Source organism: Octopus sinensis, linkage group LG13 (assembly GCF_006345805.1).
Source record: "Octopus sinensis linkage group LG13, ASM634580v1, whole genome shotgun sequence".
NCBI classification, from domain to species: Eukaryota; Metazoa; Mollusca; class Cephalopoda; order Octopoda; family Octopodidae; genus Octopus; species Octopus sinensis.
The window spans coordinates 39,283,584-39,309,504 of NC_043009.1; the positions used below are offsets into that span (position 1 = coordinate 39,283,584).

At 35.8% G+C, this 25,921-nt stretch overlaps 2 long non-coding RNA genes across 2 annotated transcripts; one reads left to right on the forward strand and one right to left on the reverse strand.

The window, feature by feature from the left end:
• The first annotated feature begins 9,624 nt into the window (after positions 1 to 9,624).
• On the forward strand, positions 9,625 to 16,148 carry LOC118765719. Its single transcript, XR_005001585.1, has 3 exons — positions 9,625 to 9,695; positions 15,883 to 15,885; positions 16,138 to 16,148. It is a non-coding gene; the product is annotated as an uncharacterized LOC118765719 (long non-coding RNA).
• On the reverse strand, positions 10,300 to 25,519 carry LOC118765718. Its single transcript, XR_005001584.1, has 3 exons — positions 25,494 to 25,519; positions 15,462 to 15,466; positions 10,300 to 10,427 (listed from the first exon to the last, which is right to left on the reverse strand). It is a non-coding gene; the product is annotated as an uncharacterized LOC118765718 (long non-coding RNA).
• Positions 25,520 to 25,921: the final 402 nt, after the last annotated feature.

A 25,921-nucleotide genomic window follows, 5' to 3' on the forward strand; every position in this document is an offset into this window, starting at 1 on the left:
CAGAGGAGTACAGTTCTATATTTAAGAGAGGAGGAATTATGTACATTATTTACATTGTTTACAACTGACAGATATTTATCCTCGTCTTGTTTGTTGTTAATACAACGTTTCGGCTGATATACCCTCCAGCCTTCATCATTATTATTATTCAGGTCACTGCCTATAATCGAACTGGGAATCTTGGGGTTAGTAGCCTGCGCTCTTAACTATTACGTAATAGTTAAGAGGAGATTCAAGAGAATTGTCTCACCACACCACCACCACCACCACTACCACTACCACTACCACCACCATCACCACTACCACCATCACCATCACTTTCCCAGAAATACTGGGTAGAGAAAGTGGATGCGTGGATAGAAAAGAGAAATTCAGATTTCGCAATCGAAAGCTAAAGGAAAAACAAGGGTAAGATGATATGTGCAAATCACAAAGTAAATTTATTCAGGGAACGAAATAAAAAAAAGCCCTCCTAGATTCACCATTCCTGGTAAACTGCTTATTATGCACTGGTTCATAACATAACGGTAGCTACATAAAAGCACCATCAACATCTGTCAAACATCACTAGGCCTACACTAACAAGCGTGTAAAATATGGGAGGTCTTTCTGCTGCACCTGTATAAAGAATCCAATTTCTCGAACTGAGACATCGGAATTAAAATAACTGAAATTTCTGATGACATGGATTCCATGCATATCCATTTCAAAGACAACGATAGTTGGCGTTATTGTGGCTTAGTGTTTGTAATTACTATTTCATTTAAACATACAGTTCCATTTACATTCGTGCTAAATCCTGTTACTTAAATGCATTAAGCTAATACTAATTGATATTACTCTTATCTCCCTTTTATGCTAATAAGATTAGACTTCAAGTTGGATCCAATTCTGGAGATACAGCAAGAATCACTATTCCCAATCTGCTTGAAATAATTTGAAATAATTTCACGAAATCTCGAAGTGTAAACATTGAATGGTTTGTGGAAAATTAATTCTATCTTTGAATATTTGCCAATAATTGTATACGAGCTTTTGACTTCAAATTGTGGCCAATGAATTATATAAATGCAGAAGCGTTTACCTATGTAACTACCTCTATGTGAGGAAAGGACAGATTCGATATTTTTCTTCCTACATACTCCTAAAGAATTTTGGCTATTGTTTGGTTATTAATTTTGCTCGATTACGGGTTGTCCTGGGGCCAAACAACAATAATAAACAATGGTCTCAATAACAGTAATAAGAATAACAACTACAACAAAAATAACATGACAACCACAAGCACATGAACAAAAGCAGTTATAGGAACAGCAATGACCACAACAACAACGAAAACAACAACAACAAATACAAGGCGAACATCCTATATTTCAATATAACGGGGTTATTAAATCAGAGATGACGAAGTCAGAATGTCTATCCTCGTTCTTTTCGAAGATAAGAAATGCTATTGCTGTTTAGTACTAATTTACCTCTCACCCAGCAGACTATGAACAAATGCATTACAGCTACGAACTTCGTATTCCTTGTGTGTATATCTAAAACTTATTGGGTGAGATTTAATGGAGATTTATCTCTTTATTTCTAGCAGATAAAGCAACCACGTTGAGATTCTCATCGTAGCTCAACCTATTACGGTCCTCTTTCTACCTATGTAAGAGACTCATACCGAGGCTGTATTTCAGTCATGGTTAACTTGCGACCCACGGGATTTTCTGAACGGCACGCTTAACGAAAAAGTATCTTGAATTTTTTTAGTAGTGCAGCCCCTCTAATGATGAGTTTTGTCTCATGCAAACCACTTCTCGATAAAGTTTACCCAAACCTGCCGCATTTGGTTTGTGTGCACTTGAAGCGGGTGGGTGTCCATATTATTTAAAAAAAAAAAGATTAGGCTTTGTACTTCTAAATTTTGGATGTTTCCCTTTTGGCATATCTGAAATGTCGGTGAAATTTACCTCAGTCTGGCTTTCACATTTATGTACGCTGTAGGAATAAAGAGCCTGTTCGTAAGAATAATTCAATAACAATGTAGAGTAATTAATTGTATGCTGAGGGTACTTGCTGTACTCCGTTTTTGAATATAGACGTCAATGTCTCATCAGGTGTTGGAGAGACTACGTAAGTATTTCGGCTCGCACCGCGACACCAGAGCTGCCTGGAGCCTTCTACTTTATTGTGTCAGACGTTCTCAACTCTAGGCCAGGTGTTCCTACCATACTCAGTATACTGTCAGTCCCCAGCGTTTCATATTACTTGTTTTGATTCATAAATATAATTCTTATTTGCATGAAATTTTTCGAAGATCTAGTTTCGTCCTTCAAAATTACAAAGAATTCTAATATTCTTAATATATATATATTTACTTTGCCATTTGCACACTAATACATCGATAGTGTGCTAAATACATATAAAGAAGTAACTAGTGATTACTCTGCATTTATAGATACACGGATGTTGTTCAGCATGAGATAGAAACCAATATTTAAAATATAATCTGACGCGTAAATTTTTTTGTCGGTTTTTACAGTTTAACAGTTATGCAATATTCGTTTGCAAGACTGGAAACATCTTTCAGTTTATAACCTATTGTTTGTATTTCTATTGACAATATATTCATCTAATAAAACACTAAATAAACACAGGGGGAGAGAGAGTCTGTGAGAGAGTGGGAGAGAGAGTCTGTGAGAGAGTGGGAGAGAAAGACAGTTTTGCATTTCGATATATATTTAAACCGTCATACAATTCTTTTTAGTTTAGCTCCGTTAAATAATGATTAGGTTGTTGCATTTCTTTTATAGATTTCTATACTAAATCAGTAGAATATTTTTGCCAAGCAGTAATTATGGCGACGTTGTGTAGCAAAGATAAAGTAAGACATGTGATTAATTAACAATGAGTTTGCATATATTTTACTTCTGTTTTCATTTGTGTAATCATTGGAGTTTTTATTTTAAACAAACAAACCAAAATCACAGATACACAACATATACAGACACGTGCACACACAGCGCGAACACACAGCATACAGACATTGGAATTACCACTGTCTTGTCTTTTATGATTAGCAAAAAGTATTGATTCTGCTTCTAGATCAACTTTTCAGATATGTTGTATAAAACATTATATTTTTTTTTCTTTAATTACGTCGATAGCTCATTAGGTTTTTTTTTAACATTTGAACTGCAAAAGTTGATTTTTCAAATAAATATTATGAACTTTGTTCATATGGTCGGGCCTTTGTATTTAAGAAAAACCAAACTAACTCATTTTCAATAATGGGCATTTATTTGCAAATATGAAACAATGTGTAACTAATTCCTGATAACGGCATTGTAATTGAAGTGAACCTAACAAATATTTTTATTCATCGACCAGCATCAATATTAGGCTTTGGATACGATTGCAGCAGATAAACTGAAAATTAGTTTTCTCCTTTTAATTAACTTGAATTGTAATTCTACGAAATTATCTGATACCTGATCAAAATATTTCTATCATCAATATAGACCATCTAATTTTCTAATATAATATTGATGAAACCACAATCTATCACAGAATAGATTGTCTTCCCCATATACATACTTACAGTCAACGTAATAAAATTATTTCGTGACTCATGTAGGAGATAGTTTTACTGGTATCATAAATGAAAGTGAGTCCTAGTTTCACCCACGAATTTCTTTTATGTAGATAAAACGTCGTGGTGTTCTCTTTTTTCTTTTATTGCGATTGATCACAACATTCCCTTAATCCAATATTAAATTCGATCAAGCAACTTATTAATTCATCATCTCATTTTGTCTGAACGGAAATTTCAGTAATTACTAGTCTTATAATCTAGCATAAGGTTGACCAAAGTCATGCAAGTACAATTTTGTACATGGAAACTCTGCAGAAATTCACTAAATGTTTAATGAGTAATTGCAGAACGCTTTGTTCATAAATAAATTGCTAAGACTGAACTGTCGTGTGGAGCGCGCGTACACACACACACACACACACACACACACACACACAACACACACACACACACACACACACAAGCACACGTACACGCACACACACACACATACATTCTTTCTCTCTCACACACGCACACATTTATATATACATGTGTGTGTATGTATTATTATTTAATAAGAATAGCAGTGACAGTAATTTCGAAATTTTGGCCATCATTGGCCACTCTATAATAAAAGTATTAGAATACAAAAGCTATGGCATCTTTAGTTTTTAAATTGGCATCTAAATCTGCTTTAATCAGTGAATTATTATTCTTTAAGAAGATTCGGTGTGATTTAATACGGGTTTGGCCTCTATTTCTTGCAGAGTTATGGACTACGTAAAAATTCATTATTTGTTTCGTGCAAAATATGAAATTGTTCTAGTTGAGAGTATTTAATAGCGTCAGCTGTGTTACTGGATATATTTTACAGAACATGTAATATGATATAAAGTTTCTAGATAAGTTTTCAACAATTTTAATGTTGGGAAAATAATAGAAAATTCTCTGAAGATGAGTGAGGGCACTCTATTTACCGATATTGTTAAACGTAATATCTAATAAAAACACATTTTCATTGAATATATATCTGATAATTAGCTGTAGCAATTCACCAAATTTTCAGTTATATCACGAGAAACGACAGATATCGTGTGGGTGAAGTGCAGTTTTATAGTAGATTTTTAATGAAAAGTAGTTTAGTAGCAATTGTTTGTGTACAACTAACGCCTGTTAACTCAGGAAATATTGCTGGAAATATAAATGTGTATTAGTATCATAAAAGAAAACAAAATGGGAAAAATTTTGGGTAAGCCTTATTCGTTTAGAGTACCAGGGATACTCAAACACAATTTGCTCTCAGACGAAGGGCAGATCCCCGAAACGTGAAAAATGATAATTTTAGTAGCAGCTATATTTATGAAAACACTTTTATTTATTTATTTATTGTGAGTAATACCTGAATTTGGAATTTTTTGTTCTACTTCTTGGAAATAAGAAGTACCTATTATGCATCCCGAAAACTAAATGTATAATATAAATAATAACTTGTATATAAATCGATAGTTTTTTTGTAATAGAAATGTATTTATTATGCATGAGCTTGATTAAATCTGCCTATTTGATGGATATTATCGAACATATTCTTCTTATCAGTCAAAGTTTTATAATCACATGCATTTTAAAACAATACAGCTGGCGGAATTCACGTCAGGGAAGCGTTCTGCATACTAAATAGTTAATGATTAAATCATAGATATCCTTTCCTATATTAACCGTACTCACGTCAAATCCAGTTCAAAGGTCGGTTGTCAGTTCCATTCCAGAAATATTTTGCGTCATTATATTACCAAAAACTCAGAGCTGAAACAATAATTTCGCATTAGTGTATTTTATATTGTTTTTTTTGAAAAATCCCAGTCTTTAAATGAATGCCAGAAAATATTTCCTACCTAATTCGTTTTTCTATCAAGCCGTTGATTGCAAAATGCTTAACTATAATTATTTCCATATTAGAATCATGTGAAAAACTAAATTGTTTTTCAAATATATATGGTAAATATGCAGTATATAATCAATTGTTTTAAATTAAATTCTTTACCTATACACTGGAAACTAAATTAAGTCATTTCTGATGACGTTAACCAAACTCAGAAACCATAATTTTTAATTTCTCATCCTGATGTAATTATAATTTCTCTCATTAATCTTTTTCGCCAATTCAATTATTTAATAGCTCTTTCTATATCATCACCAAATTAGTTTATTCCTCATCTATATCCACATCATTTATTTCTTACGATTGCTCCACATTCATAATATGCTCCTTGCCAATCCATGACACCTTTAATTAGTCTAACTCCTACTACAACATGAACATATGTGAAATTAATCTCATACAGACGTTTTATGCATATTCATGAAAATTCCAATCTATTTTATAACCTCAACAAGAGAATCTAATTCAGGTGATCACCAGTATTACAATTTTTTTCCTCGTTTTTCATTAGCATGCTTTTGAAAATTTATGTATTTCATTAAAAAAAAAAATGTTGATGCATCAATTCCATATTTTTTCATCGCCAACTGCAATATAAAAACCTAATTACATTTGCATATAATAATTTGACCTGTGCCTTCTACATTAAAATTTTATGATCCACAAATTACTACAGTTTACTATACCTATGCTGTGAAACGTGAACAGGAAACTATTTTTATCACAGATAAATTTTCTGCTTTAACAGAGCTATAGCGAACTTAAACTAAAAAAAGTGCTTCCCAACTTATTTTTCCCAAGATCCCACTAGAAATGCTAGTAAAATGTATTCCCCACTGGTGGTTGGGAAAAAATACAACAACCTTACTTTTAATATTTCATTATTATATACTTCCGTTAAAGAAATATCAACACTAAGGCATTAGAATATTGTTATACTGTGGCAAAGAGTTTTCAAACATTATGTTCGGCTGGAGGGATTTGTTTGGCTATGTTTGGCTAGAGTAGTATGTTTGCTGTGAAAAAACAAAAGAAACAAATTGGAGGTCCCAAGTCTCACCGTCATTTTCCCAGTCCCTGCCGGTGGGATGTATACCCTATACTGGGAATCACTGAAGCTACAGAGATAGAAAGTGAATTTTCATTTAGAGTTCGACTTTTCGTGGCCAAGTGGTTAAACTACGAGTTCGATCCCTACACGGGGAAGTTTTGTTGTGCCTATCAGCAAAGCATTTAAATTAACGCTGCTTTCGTTTACCCAGCTGAAAATGAATTCCAGCCCAGTTTTAGTTATGTCTTTTCTATTTCTTGCTGTTACATTCTTGTTGAATTACTAACACAATGTCAAGCTAGTGTTTATGTTTCCTTGCAAATAGATAGTTACCTACAGCAAATAGAGACAGCGTGGTACATCCCTCAAGGATATAGTCGCTACTCACGTTTGACTGCTATAGTTTTCTGTATTTAAGTCATAAATAGTTCATATAAACAAGGATACAAATGTATCAGATATACTGTTAAACATCATTGGCTAAATCTCGCTCACGTTAACTACTATAATTATAAACAGCTTCTGTAACTTCTAATATTATTAATGAACAGTAAATGCTACAGCTAAAACTGCTCCATTAATGGTAGGTCTAATAGGTGCTTGTGAAGGCGCGTGGCTCAGTGGTTAGAGCGTCGAGCTTACGATCGTGAGCTCGAATCCCGGACCGGGCTGCGTGTTGTGCTCTTGAGCAAGACACTTTATTTCACGTTGCTCCAGTTCACTCAGCTGTAGAAATGAGTTGCGACGTCACAGGTGCCAAGCTGTATCGGCCCTTGCCTTTCCCTTGGACAACATCGGTGACGTGGAGAGGGGAGGTCGGTATGCATGGGCGACTGCTGGTCTTCCATAAAACAAGCTTGCCCAGACTTGTGCCTCAGAGGGTAACTCTCTAGGTGCAAACCCATGGTCAGTGTCTAACCGAAGGGGGTCACCACCAATAGGTGCTTCTGTTGCTCTTGACTTTCTATTGTTATAATTATCACCTTTATTATTAATGGTTTGAAAAACTCATTTGCTCCTCTCTAAAAGCAAAATATGTTTTTCTTGCTTTTGTTTTTATTCTTCTTGCTTACCACGTTGTTTTTCTTGTTGTTATTTATTATCGTTTGGGACGGCGAGCTTAGAGCATCGCTAGAGCTTCCGGTTGCATACTTCACAGTATTTCTTCCGGTACTTCAAGTCGTGGCAGATATTCCATTCAGATCCGAAATGATTTTCGGATCTTTAAAATGTGATCGACTTACTTCCCTTATTAAACAATGTTGTTCTTGTTGCTCTTGCTGATGATTTTGTTGTTGTTTTGAGGGATTCATGCGATTTTCTACTGAATGATCAGATGCACATACGTTTTGAAACTGTGGGCGAGGCTTTATTTTTTTTGCTCTGTAGACTATAGTCCTGCATTCATATACTACATCAGTATTAATATGTCATAGAGTCTGTCTCGTTACTTTCTGTAGTGCAATTGTTTTCTTTGTTCAAATTGAACTGTTTTTTTTTTGTTGGTAGATGGATACATTTCCTGTCTACTTTTTTCTCTGTTTTCAACTCTTACCATCCTTTGCAGGCCATCCGCAGGGTTAAGTAACCCTTCCTCCTAATCACTATCACTTGCTTCATTATATTATTTTCTTATATCGGACACATGTCCTTTTCCATCCAAAATTTCAAGGTACGTCAACCTACTCCCGACTTCTTTCCAGCTTTGGTCTTTCATGACATTCTGTCTCTCATGCATCTGGGCATTGATTATCATTATTATTATTATTATTATTATTATTATTATTATTATTATTATTATTATTATTCAGTAGTTTTATTTTTATAGCGTGCTTTCACTTCACTACCGAGCGCAGCTCTGTGTGCCTTGGGTATGTGCTGTGATTTGTTGTGATGCTCTGATGGTTATTGTATGGAAAGTGTTCTGCGTAGGATGTGTGCAGTGCCTAGTAGTGCAATTTTCTGTATGTTATATGTGTTTGTAAGTCCTGGTGTTTTTGTTATGTATTTGTCTGAATATTTTTTATCATGCCTAATGCACCTACTATGATAGGAATTGTTTCTGTTTAAAGATTCCACATTCTAGTTACCTCTATTTCCAGGTCTTTGTATTTTGAGAGTTTCTCCATTTCTTTTAGAGGCACGTTGTCATCAGCCGGTATTGATACATCAATTAGAAAGCATTTATTTTCTTCATGGTCTCTGACAACTATATCTGGTCTGCTGGCCTTAATTTCTCTATCTGTGTGTATCGGCATATCCCAGAGTATGGTTGCTTTCTCGTTTACTGTGACCTTTTCTGGTGTGTGCCTATACCATCTCTTTTCTGTTGTTATTCCATAATGTTCGCATAGCTTCCAATGTATGTAGGTTCCAACTCTGTCATGTCTGTGAATATATTCCTTCTTAGCCAGGACTGGGCAGCTAGAGATAATATGATTTATTGTTTCTTGTCCATCTCCACATATTCTGCAGTTACTTGTAATATTTCTTTTCATTACATGTTTTTGGTAATTTCTGGTGGCGAGGCTTTGGTCTTGTGCTGCAATTAAAAATCCCTCTGTTTCTGCTTTGAGTCCTGAGCTTCTCAACCATTGCTGGGATTTTTCTTTGTCTATTTCTTTGTCTATTTTCTTTGTTCAAATTGAACTGTTTTTTTTCTTTTGTTGGTAGATGGATACATTTCCTGTCTACTTTTTTCATTACATGTTTATTATTATTATTATTATTATTATTATTATTATTATTATTATTATTATTATTGTTATTATTATTATTATTATTAAGTAGGGCGTGCATTAGGGTGAGTGGTGAAGTAAGTGAGTGGTTTGATGTGAAGGTGCGGTTAAGACAGGGTTGTGTGATGCCTCAGTGGTTGTTTAATTTATATATGAATGGTGTGGTGAGAGAAGTAAATGCAAGAACCTTTGGTAGGGGAGCCCAAATGGTGGGAGAAAATGAAGAGAAATAGCAGGTGAGTCAGTTGTTGTATGCTGATGATTCAACACTGGTGGGAGATTCAGAAGAGCAACTGAGGTGAGTGGTTTTAGAGTTTGGAAGAGTGTGTGAGAGGAGGAAACTGAAAGTGAATGTAGCTAAGAGTAAGGTGATGAGATGTTCGAGAGATGGAATGGCTGGTAGGATGGATGTGAATATAAATGGTGATATGTTAGAGGAGCTGAGTGTTTTTAAGTATTTGGGATCACATGTGATGGCGGATTAGGGGTTGGCTGAGAAAGTGAGATATAGAGTGAGCGAGGAGAGTGAGATACTTGGAGTTGTTAAAGGTATGCTGAGAGATAAAAGGTTGAGTATGAAAGCGAATAGAGGTGCGTATGAGGGCGTGATTGTGCCGGCAATGTTATATGGTGCAGAGACGTGGAAGCTGAGGGAGGTAGAAAGGAGGCAACTAAATGTGTTCGAGACGAGATGTTTGAGGGCCATGGTTGGTGCGACACGGATGGACAAGATGAGGAATGATGAGGTGCGAAGGCGAGCATGAATGAGAGGAAACTAACGACCAAAATGGAAACACGGATGTTGAGGTGGTTTGGCCACATGGAGAGAACGGATGAGGAGCGGATGGTAAGGAGGATGATGAACACAAAAGTGGTAGGCAGCAGAGCCTGAAGCTGACTTCGGTTTGTGTGGATGGATGGCTGGTGTGAAGAAAGTTTTGGTGGTTAGAGGTGTTGGAGTGAGAGAGGCAAAAGAGTTTATAAACCATAGGAAAGCTTGGAGAGTGTTTGTGGACGGATGAGTGAATTCGATGCTGCTCAAAGGGGTACGGAACCAGCACGATGCGGCGGGGAGTAAAACAGCATATGCTGTCGGGCCCCGCTGCTGACATTGGGGGTTGCGTTCTATGCCTTGACCCGAGCATAGAACGGAGCTCGCCACTTTGAGTTGAGAAATGAATGGAATGCCTGGTGTGAGTCTTGTGGCTACCCACTCCAAAAAAAAGGGGGGGATAGGCCTGGGTATATAAAATAATATTAAAAAAATTTAAGTTAGCGAGCTGGCTGAATCGTTAGCATGACAGGCAGAATGCTTAGCGGTATTTCGTATGTCTTACGTTCTGAGTTCAAATTTCGTCGAGGTCGACGTTGCTTTACATCTTTTCGGAGTCAATAAAGTATCAGTGAAACATGGGTTCCGTGAAATCGACAAGTTCCCCTCCCCCAAATTTCAGGTCTTGTACTTTTAGTAGAAATGATTTACTACTACTACTACTACTACTACTACTACTACTATCATCGTGACTGTGATCGGGAAAATCATCATCTTCAACAGCATCATCATCATCATCGAAAGTAGTAGTAGTAGTAGCTTTAGCATAGTAGTAACAATAGAGGCAGCTGTAAAACAACACTTACCTTGTCGCCGTTGTTTTATTTCCTACGAGCTCTCACGCGCAATTCAAGATGTAGAACATATACCACTGCAGGTCATATTGGCCGAAAAGTTATTGGATAACAACAAAGCAAATACTATCAAAAGGTAGCACTTAAAAGTACATGCGACATTTACATTCTCAGAAACACTGTTACTGGGTTCATTTCGATAATATTACTACAACTGAGTTCTGACGGCAAAAGAGAATATTGGTTTCACATTTTGGTACGAGGCCAGTACATTCTGAGAGGGAATAAATCGATTACATTGACCCACATTGCTTAACTGGTACTTATATTATCGACCCCGAAAGGACGAAAAGCAAAATGATTTAAAATTTTGGCACAAAGCCAGCAATTTATGGGAGTGGGTAAATGAATTACATCGACCCTCCAGTGACCAGCTGGTACTTATTTTATCGACTCCGAGATGATGAAAAGCAAAATGATTTTAAATTTTGGCACAAGGCCAGTAATTCAGAGGGAGGGGTAAGTCAATACAGTCGACCCCAGTGCTCAACTGGTATTTATTTAAAACAAAATTAGAATTATTCATTACTAGTGGTTCGCACGCGTAACAAATACCATAATACAACATATCTTCATATAGATAAGACTGCATGAAGATATATACAGAAAGAGAAGACAAATGACTGGTTTTCTTGCATAGTAAAAAGGGCCCTTAAACCCAAGCCACGAAGAAATAATCCTAAAGGCACACGTTGATCCATAACTCGAATTCCCTATCAATGAGCAAATAAATTCATTTGTCATCCGTAGTTCAGCAATGGGATCGCTTATACAATACATAATTTTGTAGCTTAATACGTACTGAAAAAATACCTGCGAACTGTTATAAACCTGTCTTTGTCTTTTGTTCTTCTGTATATTCCAACTCTCTCCCCCCTCTCTCTCTCTCTCTCTCTCTCTCTCTATATATATATATATATATATATATATATATATATATATACGTAACGTTAAACTAATACAAATAAAATTTATACATCGATGTATACATGAGCACTTCCTAGATTTCGGAAAGATCCATGGTTCACTTCACTTTTTTCAATAGCAGATTCCCAATGCAATGTGTAACATCACTACGTAGCTGCACTACTAACTGAAATTGTTTCATTAAAACAGTCGTTACCTCGTGAGCATTCAAAGAATGATTAAATAATTGAGTTCTATGGAAATAGAGAATGGAGAATTTTGTTAACGTCTGTGAAAATTATTTACACTAATGCATTATATACAGTTTTTATTTTCTTAATAAAATTTCTTCGAATCAAAATCTCCTTTATTTATTGCTATATCTCGTATATATTCTTCGGGCGAGGTATCTGATATATTGCTCACTACTGTTGTTAAAGTGTCATGCTATCAACACCACCATCAAGAACCTCATATTTTACTTCGTCTCCCACACCCACTACCTCCTCTTCTCCTCCCCTTCTTATCAGCATCATTATCATCATCACGACGACGACCTACACCACCTCCACCACCACCACTAGCACTACCACCACCATGAACATCATCGTCACCATCACCATCATCACCAACCACCACCATTACATCCTCCACCACCACATCCTCCACCACCACCACCACCACCACCACTACTATCACCACCACCACTTCCACCACCACCACTAGCACTACCACCACCACCACCAACATCATCGCCACAACCACCATCACCGATACCACCACCCTCGTCATCATCATCATCATCATCATCATCATCATTATCATCATCATTAGCAGCAACAGCAACTGCAGCTGCACAGCAACATCATCCTAACCCTCCTCCTCCGCCTTTTCCCCTTCTTTCCTCATCTTCCTCGTCGTCATCATCATCATCATCATCATCATCATGGTTTTGCCACTCTCTCACATCATCATCCCCCTCATTATCATAGCGTAGATCATAGTTATACTTCCCTTTTCCTCCTCCTCCTCCACCACATCCTCCCCTTCCCCTTCCCCTCCTCCTCCTCGTCATCATTATCAGCATCATTATCACCATTGTTATTCTCATTGTTATCAGCTTCATCAGCTTCATCGCAAAAATAAATAAAACTCAATTTATTCGAAACTGCATGTATAAGTGCCAAATAAATATTCAATTTTCTGTTCTTATCTTCAGTGTGGCGGTGTAGACTCTCTAAAACATCCCAACCAATAAACTAATGCTAATGAGAAGCTTTTTATTTGAAAAGTTCATATATTTTCAGAGATAACGCTTCCATTAGGAATTCTCTCTTGAACATTTGGAAAACTTAATTGAAACAGCAACAACACCAACAACAAACGAATAAAGCTGAGTTACAAATATCGAAAATTAGAGACGAGAAACACGTGGCAAATCACTCTCACATTTGACAGTTATATAGATTCATAAAGCTCTTTCACTGTTCTTTGTCTTTTCCTCTTTCTACGTAGCTATCTTTCTCTCTTACCGATGGCCTCCATTTTGTCTCGGTTTTTCCACCACTGTATCTCTGCCATTTTCGCATATCTTATTACTCTCACACCTTTCTTTTTCTTTTTTCTTCTAATCTGCTTCTCTAGTTTATCTTTCTCTTATGTCTCTCGTTTAACTTACTTTCCCCATACGTTCTCAATCTCACTCCCCGCCTCTCTCTCTCTCTTTCTCGCATCCACTTTATCTTCCTTTTATTTTACTTAACAGCAATATTCTACGTATCTTTCGTTACCTGGCACCTGAGTTTTTGAATTATTGAGTGAAATTGTTATTAATGATTTTGTTCTAACTTGCATCCTTTGATGAATTATTGTGTGTTCCTAAGTCAAAAGGAAAATTCTGTTAGAAGAAAGAATTCCATTGCAAAGACTTAACCGAAGATGATTAAGTGGATGGCTTCAAATTGAATTTGCAATTATTTCTGCATTTATTTTCCTAGATTGTTTTCAACAACAACTGTTACATAAAAAAAGAAAGCTTCGCAGATTGGACGCGTTTGCAACATAAGCAATATCATTGTACAATCATTAAGAAATATGGAATGGAAAGAGAAAGTTGTTGGATCGTATTGACATTCATACAAATAAATGCGTATTGACTAGGACTTTCTGTATTGCTTAACGGTTTATTAAATCACACAAGTTCAGAAAACCTGCAGGCGAAACTCGAAGTCCTAGTTAACTAGAATTCTGCCATAAATTTTGATTATAGTTTCAATATTGATTCACACTGTCAGTAAATGGTATTCTTAAAACTAGCTTTGAAATAGTAAAAGGAACTTAACATTCATATTTGTACACGGCAAAAAGTGCGTGATTAAGAAGGTCACTTTGAAACCACATGGTTTCATGTTCAGGCTCACTGCATATCACATTGGAGAAGTGTTTTTTACTGTTACTCCAGGCCAACCATTGTCGGGTGAAGGAATTTGGAAGACAGAATCAACGTAGAAGCGTGTCGTATGTATGTATATATATATATATATATATATATTATATATATATATATATATATATTATATATATATATATAGGTACGTATGTTTGAAGGTGCATGGATCAGTGGTTAGAGCGTCGAGCCTACGATCGTAGGGTTGTGAGTTCGATTACCGGACGGACTGCGTGTTGTGTTCTTCAGCAAGGCACTTATTTCACGTTGCTCCAGCTAACTTATCTGTAGAGATGAGATCCGACGTCACTGGCTGGCGCCAAGCCATATCGGCCTTTGCCCTTCCCTTGGATATGATCAGTGATGTGGAGAGGGGAGGCTTGTATGCATGGGCGACTTCTTGTCTTCCACCAACAACCTTGCCCGGACTTGTGCCTCGGAGAGTAACTTTCTAGGTGCAATCCCATGGTCACTCATGACCAAAGAGGTTTCTTCATATGTATACATACATACTTACGTATGTATGTATGTATGTATGTATGTATGTATGTATGTATGTATGTATGTATGTATGTATGTATGTGTGTGTGTGTGCATGTATCAGTTTGTATGAATGCGTGTATGTGTGCTTGTATTCTCGCGTATATATGTGAGCTTTGAGGTAACCCCCTCCCACAAACTGGCAGCTGGTATTTGGTTTGTTTATGTCCTCATAACACAACGGTTCGGCAAAAAGCACAGAAAATCTATTCTGAAATTAGTCTTTCTGCTAACACGGTTTTTCGAAGAATTACAGAAACGTCAATAAGTGTGGAGAAGTAGTTAATTGCATTATATCAAAATTTTCATGCGTACTCCCTGGGACTTGATGAGAGTACTGGTATGTGTGATATTACATTTTGTGCAATTTTCATTCGTGGCATTAAAAAAGATATCAAAGTGACCGAAGAAATTTTTGACTTAGTCCCTCTGAAAAACACGACAACAGGGAAAGATGTTTTTAAAGCGTTGGAAAGTTGAAGGTTCTGGCTTGAAGTGGGAGAAGCTTGTTTCCGTAGCAACTGATGGAGCACCTGCGATGTTTTCTGAAATCTGAGGTGTGATTGGCTTAGCTAAGGCAAAGTAACTTGAACTTGGCTGTCCAACTATTGTACATATTCGTTGCCTGATTCATCAAGAAATGTCATGGATGTCGTGGTCAAAACCGTATAAACCATCAAAGTGCGCAGTTTAAATCATCGCCAATTAAAAACCTTCCTGGAGCAAATGTATAGTAAATATGGAGAGCTTCTTTGTCACCGAGGTACGCTGGTTAAATCGGGGTAATGTTTTGAAGAGATTCTTTGCGCTTAGGGAAGAAATGGGTGTGTACACGGCTACGAAACAAACAGATGTTCCAGAATTGGGTGATGATGACTTCTGTAACTTTTTAGCCTTCCTTGTTGACATCACCAAGCACCTGAATACACTTAATTTGAAACTCCAAAGCGAGTCAAAGATGATTATGTAAATAAGTGACAACATCACTACTTTCAAAACATGACTAAGTCTGTGGGAGAAACAACTATTACTAAAAAACTGACCATTTCCCATCGCTGAAAACGTTGAATTCAGTGGACTGTGATGCCCTATAGGAGTGTGTGGAATTTATCAACAAACTGCGGAGGGAATTTGACAGACGATTCAAAGAATTGAAGGAACTGAAGCCACAGCTTGATATGTTTTCGAACCCCTTTGCTGTTGATGTTAATGATGTTCCTTCCTCTATTCAAATTGAACTTATTGACATCACATGTAATTCAGCATTAAAACAGCTTTCAGATGGTGGAGTGCCTCAGTTCAACACCTATGTGGACCCTGTGAAATACCCAAACATATGATGTTTGGTTAAGAAAGTGTAGTGTATAACAAGACTTACCTGCGTTCCAGGTTGACAGATGAACATTTGAAATCATCCTTAAGATTGACAATAACCAGAACAATAATGTCTGAAATTTCCGAGCTGGTTAAGGAAAAGCCGTGCTAGAAAAGTAGCCAGTAGTTTTGAGCAGAGAGTATATTCGTTCTTGATATATATATATATATATATTATATGCCATAAATATGTCTAACTATCATTGTCATCAGTTGTTAAGAAATAAATATGCTGCCTTGGCTTGAGGATCAAATTCTTGCGTCCTGATTTATAATTGGAAACAGCATCACGTATATTTTTTCTTTGAAAAAGGTCCAAGAACACGCAGAAAATATTTGTGGCCCTCTAAGACCCCCACTGCCATGAGGTGTGGCCCTCGAGTCATTTGAGTTGGAGACCCCTGCTTTAGAGTAAATATATTTTCTCATATACGACCACTGTGCATTTTATCTACAAAATGCATATGCTACCTACCCTTCTGAAGATGATGTACAGTACATATATGCATGAAATTGCTTATGTATCATGGTTCATGTGTGCTGATATTACGTCTCCTTAAATGCGTTTATATAATATTTCATCTTTGCAGCTAAAAGCCTATATCAGTTATATGATATGCTTAATAATCTCCACTATTTACGGGATGTATCGAAACAGCTGTAAAGATGACCGTACATCTTGTCATTTTTAGGTAAAAACTTATGGAAATATACTGCTTAGAACTACGATTGTTTAACCATTTCACTTTGTACATACTATTCGAACTTCTTCTTGCAGACAACTCACCTGCTTCTGGATTAGGTAAAATATAAGACTTACAAATGCTTAAGTATACCTATACATACTACTATATATAAATATGCTCCCACTGATACTCTATATTAAATCTGCACATCTAATAGGATCTTAATATCATCCTAATGAAAATATATACAGATACATTCGCGCGTACACGCAAGTACGGAGAATTATAATGTATGTGTTCTTTAAGAGAATACATCGTATTAAATAACGACTTTATGCTAAAGGAATGGCGACTGGAGTTTTATTGTTTGCTTTACAATTTTACAATTGATTTGCTTAAAAAGAGGGATTTTCAGAGGAAATAGCTGAATATTAGGCAATATATTTATGCATAATTATAATAGCATAAACAATATAGGAAAGGGAAAAAGTTAGGGTGGGAAATACAATGAAGCGGGGGATAATTAATGGAACGCAATTGTAGATTAATGTTTGAAGTGAATAATTGTTCTGGTGATATATGAATTGATAGATTTAATTGGCTGCAGAAGGGAGATAACTTATACAAGCAGCGTTTTCAAATAATAAAATAATAATAATCTAAAACACAAAATCCCTGACTTTTACATAAACGGCTGTAACTTAGACAATATATATGGATTAGCTTTTAAGAAAAACTTCTAGGAAAGGCGTTTGACAAAATGCCTTCTAAAATTTATTTGAAAAACCGAATTCTCAGAGAAGCAATGGATGAAAAGTCTGACCTTTGAAAAATTAAATAAGGGTTATATAATAAGATGCTACTTATCCAAAAGGCATTTGATGTAATGATTTAAGTAAACCAAGAATTATATATTTGTTTCGGTATTCGCCGCGCTAAGAAGAACGGAACAAAAATATAATTCTTGTTTTAGATAAATAGGTATATATTCTTCTGAGTGCTGAGGTCAACTTTGCCTCAAATGCTTTCAGAGTAAAAATGGCAGGTGGGAGAAGTGCATCGTGGTATCCGTTTGGGTTCTTTGTAATATGAGAGAAACACTTGGGATTAGATTCTTTCCAAACTGCAAAGGCTCAAATCGCTGGTATTTTCCACTGATAAAAAATCGTGGCTAAGATAGGAGAGAACTATCTACATTGGGAACTGATAGTCGTTTTCAAAAATGTTGACGAAATATGTGCATACATGTGCAGAAGATGCATAGATAATATTAACGGACTAGTAACGGTGTTATTTAGATAATATGGTAGAAATGAAAGTATGCATATAAATATTTACTTAAATAAATACGTAATTAAAGAGTTTTAAAACGCATAGAGTTAAAATCTAAGACGAAATGAAAGAGATGATATCATTTACCTTAGCTCTATTACATTAATGAATGGGTATTTACTATCTTTTTCTCGGTTACGTGGTGGAGATTAGTGTGAAATATTAAACTGCGAAACTACGTTAAACTAATTGAATAAATGGATAAGGATATCAAGCTAATCATTTTTGGTGTTACGGGGAAAAAACATTATTAAACTTTTATGATTAAGTATTAATAATAGTGTGCATTAAAGTGAGAAGACGAGAATACGAGAAAGAGAGAGATAGTGTGAGTGGGTGAGCGACAGTGCGCATGAGTAAGAGGGAGAGAGCGCACGTGAAAGAGAGACAAAGAGATAAAGAGAAAGAGAACGACAGAAAGAGAAAGAAAGAAAGAGGAAGGGAGAGAGAGAAAGTGAGAGAGAAGGGAGATGGGGTAGGTTCAGAAATATATGACTACTGCGTATACCTTGGCAGTCAGAAAATTGTGTTGAGGCCTTCCATCCATCCATCCATCCATCCATATATATATATGTATGTATATACATGTATGTATATATACTACATATATATATATATATATATATACATACATACATATATATATATATATATATATATATATATATATATATATATATATATAATATATATATATATACATACATACATATATATATATATATATACTACATATATATATATATATATATATATTATATATATATATATATATATATAATATATATATATATTCAGACATATATCTCTCTTCTCTCTCTCTCTCTCTCTCACTGTATATATATATATATATATAATATATGTAATCTAATCATTCACACGCGCGCGTGCGTATATGCATAACGTATGTATGACACTCTGGATTATGTTAACCCCACGGAAAAAAACCATTGTGATTCGTTTGTGTGACCTAACCTACCAGGTCGAAAAATAAATATGGATTAAGTAACCAACAACAACGAAAGAAAAGTGTGGATCAATACGATTCATTATGCACTTCAAGATATTACTCCATCCAGCAGGTATCCCAATGATTGAAACAAATAGAAAATAATATTTGCACAATAGGCACATGAGTGGCTGTGTGGTAAGTAGCTTGCTTACCAACCACAATGGTTCCGGGTTCAGTCCCACTGCGTGGCAGCTTGGGCAAGTGTCTTCTACTATAGCCTCGTGCCGAACAAAGCCTTGTGAGTGGATTTGGTAGGCGGAAACTGAAAGAAGCCTGTAGTATATATCTATATGTACATATGTGTGTGTGTGTGTGAGAGTGTGTGTTTGCTTGTGTGTCTGTGTTTGTCCCCCCAACATCGCTTGACAACTGATGCTGGTGTGTTTACGTCCCCGCAACTTAGCGGTTCGGAAAAATAGACCGATAGAATAAGTAGTAGGCTTCCAAAGAATAAGTCCTGGGGTCCATTTGCTCGAGTAAAGGCGATGCTCCAGCATGGCCGTAGTCAAATGAATGAATCGAGTAACAGAGTAAAAAAGTAAAAGAGTAACACGCACAACACAGACACACACACAAACATACACACACATACATACGCACACACATGTAAGCACACAAACACAGATAAACCCACAAACATGCAACAGACACAGGTACACACTGACACACACAGACACAGATACACACACACACAAACTACAAGCGCATCTAAGCTCACTCAATTTTGAATGTTTGCAGTGAAAATCAGTTATGATAGATAATATTCATGCTGATGATGATGATGATGATGACAATGATAGTAGACGTGGTGGTGGTGGTAGTAGTGCTGGTGCTTTTACATTTGCTACTACTACTGCTGCTGCAGTCATTGCTGCTACTACTGCTGCCACTACTACTGCTGCTGCTGGTCCCAAGGTACTGCTTCTGGTGTTGGTGTTTGAGGTCCTCTCTCTCCCTCTCTCTCTCTATATATATATGTACATCTGTACGTTGTTATCCTTATTCCGTAAACGGTGGCTTTTAACGGGTGGAGAGCTGAACCATCCTAGCGTACAGAGGTTCTGAAAGTTTACCACACCATAGTGGGTTACACCATAGTTCCTCTGCTTTGTGGCAGAAGTAGGAAGAAAGAGTGAAAGAAAGTAGTGGTGCATCCCCCTTCTACCGCCGGAGCCTCGTGGAGCTTAGGTGTTTTTGTTCAATAAACACTCACAATGACCGGGCTTGGAATCGAAACCGCGTTCTTACGACCGCGAGTCGGTTGCCCTAATCACTGGGCCATTGCGCCCCTACTCATATTATTGTTGTATAGCCCTAGATTAGCTAGTAGTGATGCAGTAGATTTATGATCAAAGTCTCTCTTGTCTTAGTCCTTTACGTTTTTAATAGGTATTTTGGATTGTATATCTAATGTACGCCTTTAATTCAAGTGTGTAGCTTTTAACTAAAGGAACAACTGGCTGCTGTTTTTAGCCGAACAAGCAACTATGGTGTAGCGACCTTCTTGTATCGTTAGTTATTTATTGTTAAAGTACGTGGTACTTGAACACCATATACAGATGAATGAGTAAATTCGGCCTTTTACTTATTTGTAGAATAAGCTCATTGTATGTGCATGTAAGCGTGTGTGTTTTTGTTTGGGTCAGTTTGTGCATGTGTTTGTGTACATGAGCGATGAGTGTGCACATGTGAATATGCGAATATGTGTGTTTGTGTGTGCATGTGGGTTTCTGTGGGTTTGTGTGTAGGTGGGTCTATCTGTGTGTGTATGTGTGTGTTTGTCTGTGTGAGTACATTTAAGATGCTCTCGTTTTAATTACTATGTTCCTATTTCGATCTCTAATCACGATCTCACTTTTTCCATGATAACCTTCGGTCAAAACATGCCCCAGCATGTCCCCAAACGCGAGTGACCGAGTTCGTCTCAATCCTGAGTTAGTGCTTTTTTTTGTTTCGAATAGAAACCCTAGCATTATAAGGAAAATAGTGAGCTGAAAACAATTCGGACGCCCACGTTCTAGGCATTACAAATATATAGCCAATGTAGTTTATTTATATCCAGGGTTTGTGTCTGTGAACAAGGGTAAAGCTATGAGGAAGTAACACCTCAATATATTTAAGCACCAAAGGTTACAAACACAAACATACACATGGGGACAACGGAGCCTGTTGGAGTGTGTGCGTATGTATGTGTGCGTGTGTGCATGGTTATGTGTGTGTGTATGTTTCAAGCATTTATTTATGTATGTGTATACCCGTATTTGTGCAACTGTAGGGGAAAAATAAATCATAAAGCACGTATTTGTGTTCGTGCGTGTGTCTATGAGAGGATATATATATATATATATATATATATATATATATATATATATATATATATATATATATTTATTTATATATCCATCTTATAAATATATGCATGCACACACAACACATGCATGCACACACATGCATACACACACACACGGATCAACACGCACACATAGGCATAATCTTTTGGTATACATGGATCTACGATAATGTGCAATACCTTGGTATGTAAAGATACGCATTTAAATACGTACATACATACACAGACACACGCATACGTAGACACGCATCGCACACAAGCATAAACACACACATATACATGTGTGTATATATATATATATATATATGTGTGTATATATATATATATATATACATGTGCAAGTGTATGTATGCGTAGACGCATAAATTTTATGCGCTTTTTCACTTGAATATTTATGTGAGCAAGCCCATGTGTATAAACATGCATATGCATGTATGTTTTTTTATGTATGTATTTGTATGTGTGTTTTGCGTGCGTGTGTTTACATATGCAAATGTACATATATGCATACACACATATACATATATATATATATATATATATATATATATATATATATAATATGCGGTTATGCGCAAATAGTTATGTGTATACATATTTATACAGGTACACATATGTAAATATATATCTATCTATCAATATATATATATATATATCCATATATAAATATAACCATCCCACACACCACACACACATGCATACATATATATACATATATATATATATATTATATAATATATATATATATATATATATATATTCGATATATATATATATGAATGTGTGTGTGTGTGTGTGTGTGTGTACGGCTCTATGTGCATTTATATCGCATTGAAGGCGTGTTAAGATTTATGAATTATGAAAGGAGAAACTGTTAATGTGTTTCTAATGTTTGCTGGTTTGAATAACGTCTTCACAGAAAACGTGTTTCTATTGTTGTTACAGTTTTTGTGCTGCTGTTCATGGGGCGACTTCAAAGCACTTCAGATATGATTCCTTTTCAAAAACAGACTATCTAACATGTTGATGTAAACATACATTTGTCATGGGAGCTGATATGGAACAAGCAAAGTAATGAGGTAGGTAACAATATAACAAGAAGAATATAGATATTGAAATAGCGTGTGAGTGTATGAGCGATAACAGAGAGAATTGGAGGAGAAAATGGAGAGAGAGAGAGAGAGAGAGAGAGAGAGAGAGATAAAAGTGAGAAAATGAGAAAGAAAGAAAGGAAGATACGTAGGGAGGCAGAGAGAGAAAAAGCGAGAGAGACGGAGAGAATGAAAGAAAGATACAAAGAGCGAGAGAGATAGAAAATGGCGGTGATGATAGAGAGATATGGGAAGAGTTATTCGGAGGCAAAGAGCGTGCTGAGAGAAAAGCGAAGCATTTGAAATGGAAATGGTGTGAAGAGCGGTGTGCGAACACATGTTCACTTTCTGGCTGGTCAGCTATACAAAACGTTAAATTCATTATAATTTATAGAGAAATATAACACCAAATGTAAAGGCAAAACTGCTAATCTATCTGAATTCCCAAGGAAATCCTATGGAACGTAACGTTTTTCCATTAATGACGTAATTGTCCTTCTCCATCCATTTTCCCGCCGCTGCATTCTGCATCGCAAATCACCACGACCGCTAGTACCACCACACTTTCATATTGATATTGCAACAGCGTCTTTCACCTACATCTTCATCTTTTTTTTTCCATTACACTCGCGCAGAGATGATTATTGTTTACCAACTCCCGCTAATATTCCTGGCCTTGAGATAAAATCATCATCATCATCATCATCATCATCATCACCACTACCACCATTATTATTATTATTAGTAGTAGTATTATTATTATTACTATTATTATTATTAATGAGTGAAAGACTAGTGCATGCCATCAATGTAACACTGGGGTAAAATATGCGAAGCCCAGTATACCCATCATGACTACCCATCTGATAAGGGTACACCAAACACATGCACCACGACCATATGTGCGCAACATAGTGATCTCATATCCAGTTAAAAATCACACGACCTTGCAGGTGGTGCCTAGTTAGAATTTTCTTCAGCTCGAGTAGCTACTCCGTTCAAAAGGTCACTGAATAAGGGCTGTTAAATGATGTTGAACGCAGCACCGATATTTCCAAAGGTGAATTATCCAAGTCTCAAAGAATTCTTTCAACATATGGCTATGATGCTCCCCAACTACTTCAGCTCGTGATCAGAGGTGCACATATCGTCAGCCACTAAGGGACATGCTCAACTAATTAAGGTCAAACAACTCACAAGCAAATCTGTGGAGTTGAGCAGAATATTTGCTGTAGCCCATCTTTTATACCAAGACAAAACAACGTACATGATAACACTTCCAATGGGTTAAGATCAGAAGCCAGGAAAACCACTGCCTGGTACTGCAATTATTATTATTATTATTATTAATACAACACCCGCTACTACTACTACTACTACTACTACTACTACTACTACTACTACTACTACTACTACTACTACTACTACTACTACTACCACTACTACTATCATCTCTATTTTGAAACCACTTTGCTTTCCCTATTATTCAATCATTATTTTTATCACCATTGCAATTTCACATCAATCTGCAATATAACCAAACGGTTTCGTAGATATATCTTCCCATTAATACATAAATTGCGTGCCCACATTTCAACAGCATGGGTCGATATTGTAAATTAAATATGGCGCAATAGTCTATAGTTTATTGTGATGAAAAATCTGGAGAAGCTGTTAGCTGGCCGTTTCGTGACGTATTGAGTCAGTGACTTATACTACCATGTTAAATACGTTTGATGCATCTGTGCAGCCTCTCACTTTTGATTGGGTTTACCAAAACTATTAGCTATTATCTATATTTTACGCTATTTCACGCATTCATCCGGGTATGCTTGCATGTATACATGTTTTATATGCTTGAGTATTATGTCTGTATATATATATATATATATATATATATATATATATATATATAATATATATTTATAAGTATATACACACATACACACATATATATATATATGTATATTATACACTCACACACACAGGGCATAGGTATGTAGACAGATATGTGCGTGTGTCTGTGTATATATATATATATATATATATATATATATCGAGAGAGAGAAAGAGGGATGTGTGTGTGTGTGCACACACAAAAACACACTCACACACACATACATAGGAAGACAGGTTATAGGCAGGGAGATAGGTAGATAAACAGGCAGATAGAGAAGTGTTTAACTATTAATGCGAAACGATGGAAGAAATCTGGAAATTCACCCCATTTTGTTCCTAAACGACATTTTCATTGGGAAGTAGAGTGCAATTTTGAAACATTAGTTGTGGATTTATTGTCGAATGCTTATAGATATATAGCCCAATCGACATGATACATATACATACAAATGGATGCAATGTGTTATAAATTAGATAAATGAATGCATAGATAGTAATGTATGAAAATAGATGGTCTCCATATATAATTATATCAACAATTAGCATGACATAAAATCATATTATCATTATATATCATCAAGATATAGAGGATTTGTCTTATTTCCTGGAGAAGAATTACGTTGAAAATGGCGCTTAGTATTTCAGATTTATTATCTTACGGAAACTAAATTGTAACGATAGAAAAGAATGCAATAGAGGGAACTTTGGAATGTGAACTAGATTTTGATATTGATATTCTGAAAGATATTTCGGTTTATTTCAGATAATTGAAGTAATATTTCCGAAAATTACATAATATCTATCTGCAAACTCATATTTAATTGATATATGCATACGTAGAAACCCACTCATCACAGGCCGACACGCAGTCTAACACGAACACACACACACACACACACACGTATTTATGAGTGTGTGTAGTAATATATAATATATATATATTTATGTATGTATATATGTATGTATATATATGTTTGATTGTGTGTATATATACATATATATATATATATATACATACATGTGTGTGTATGTATGTATATATATATATATATATGTATATATATGCATGTTCGTATGTATATATATATACACATATATACATATTTGTGTGTGTGCTTGTGTAATAAGATTAACTAGTTCTTTCAAATATGTTGTCAGCATTTCAGTTTATAATTATTTCCGATAATTCAGAAATATGCAAAGCATAATTGTTAAACAGAGTCAAAGATAGATGAGATATACAGACACATCTATACAGACACACAACACACACACGCACACACTCACACACACACACACACGC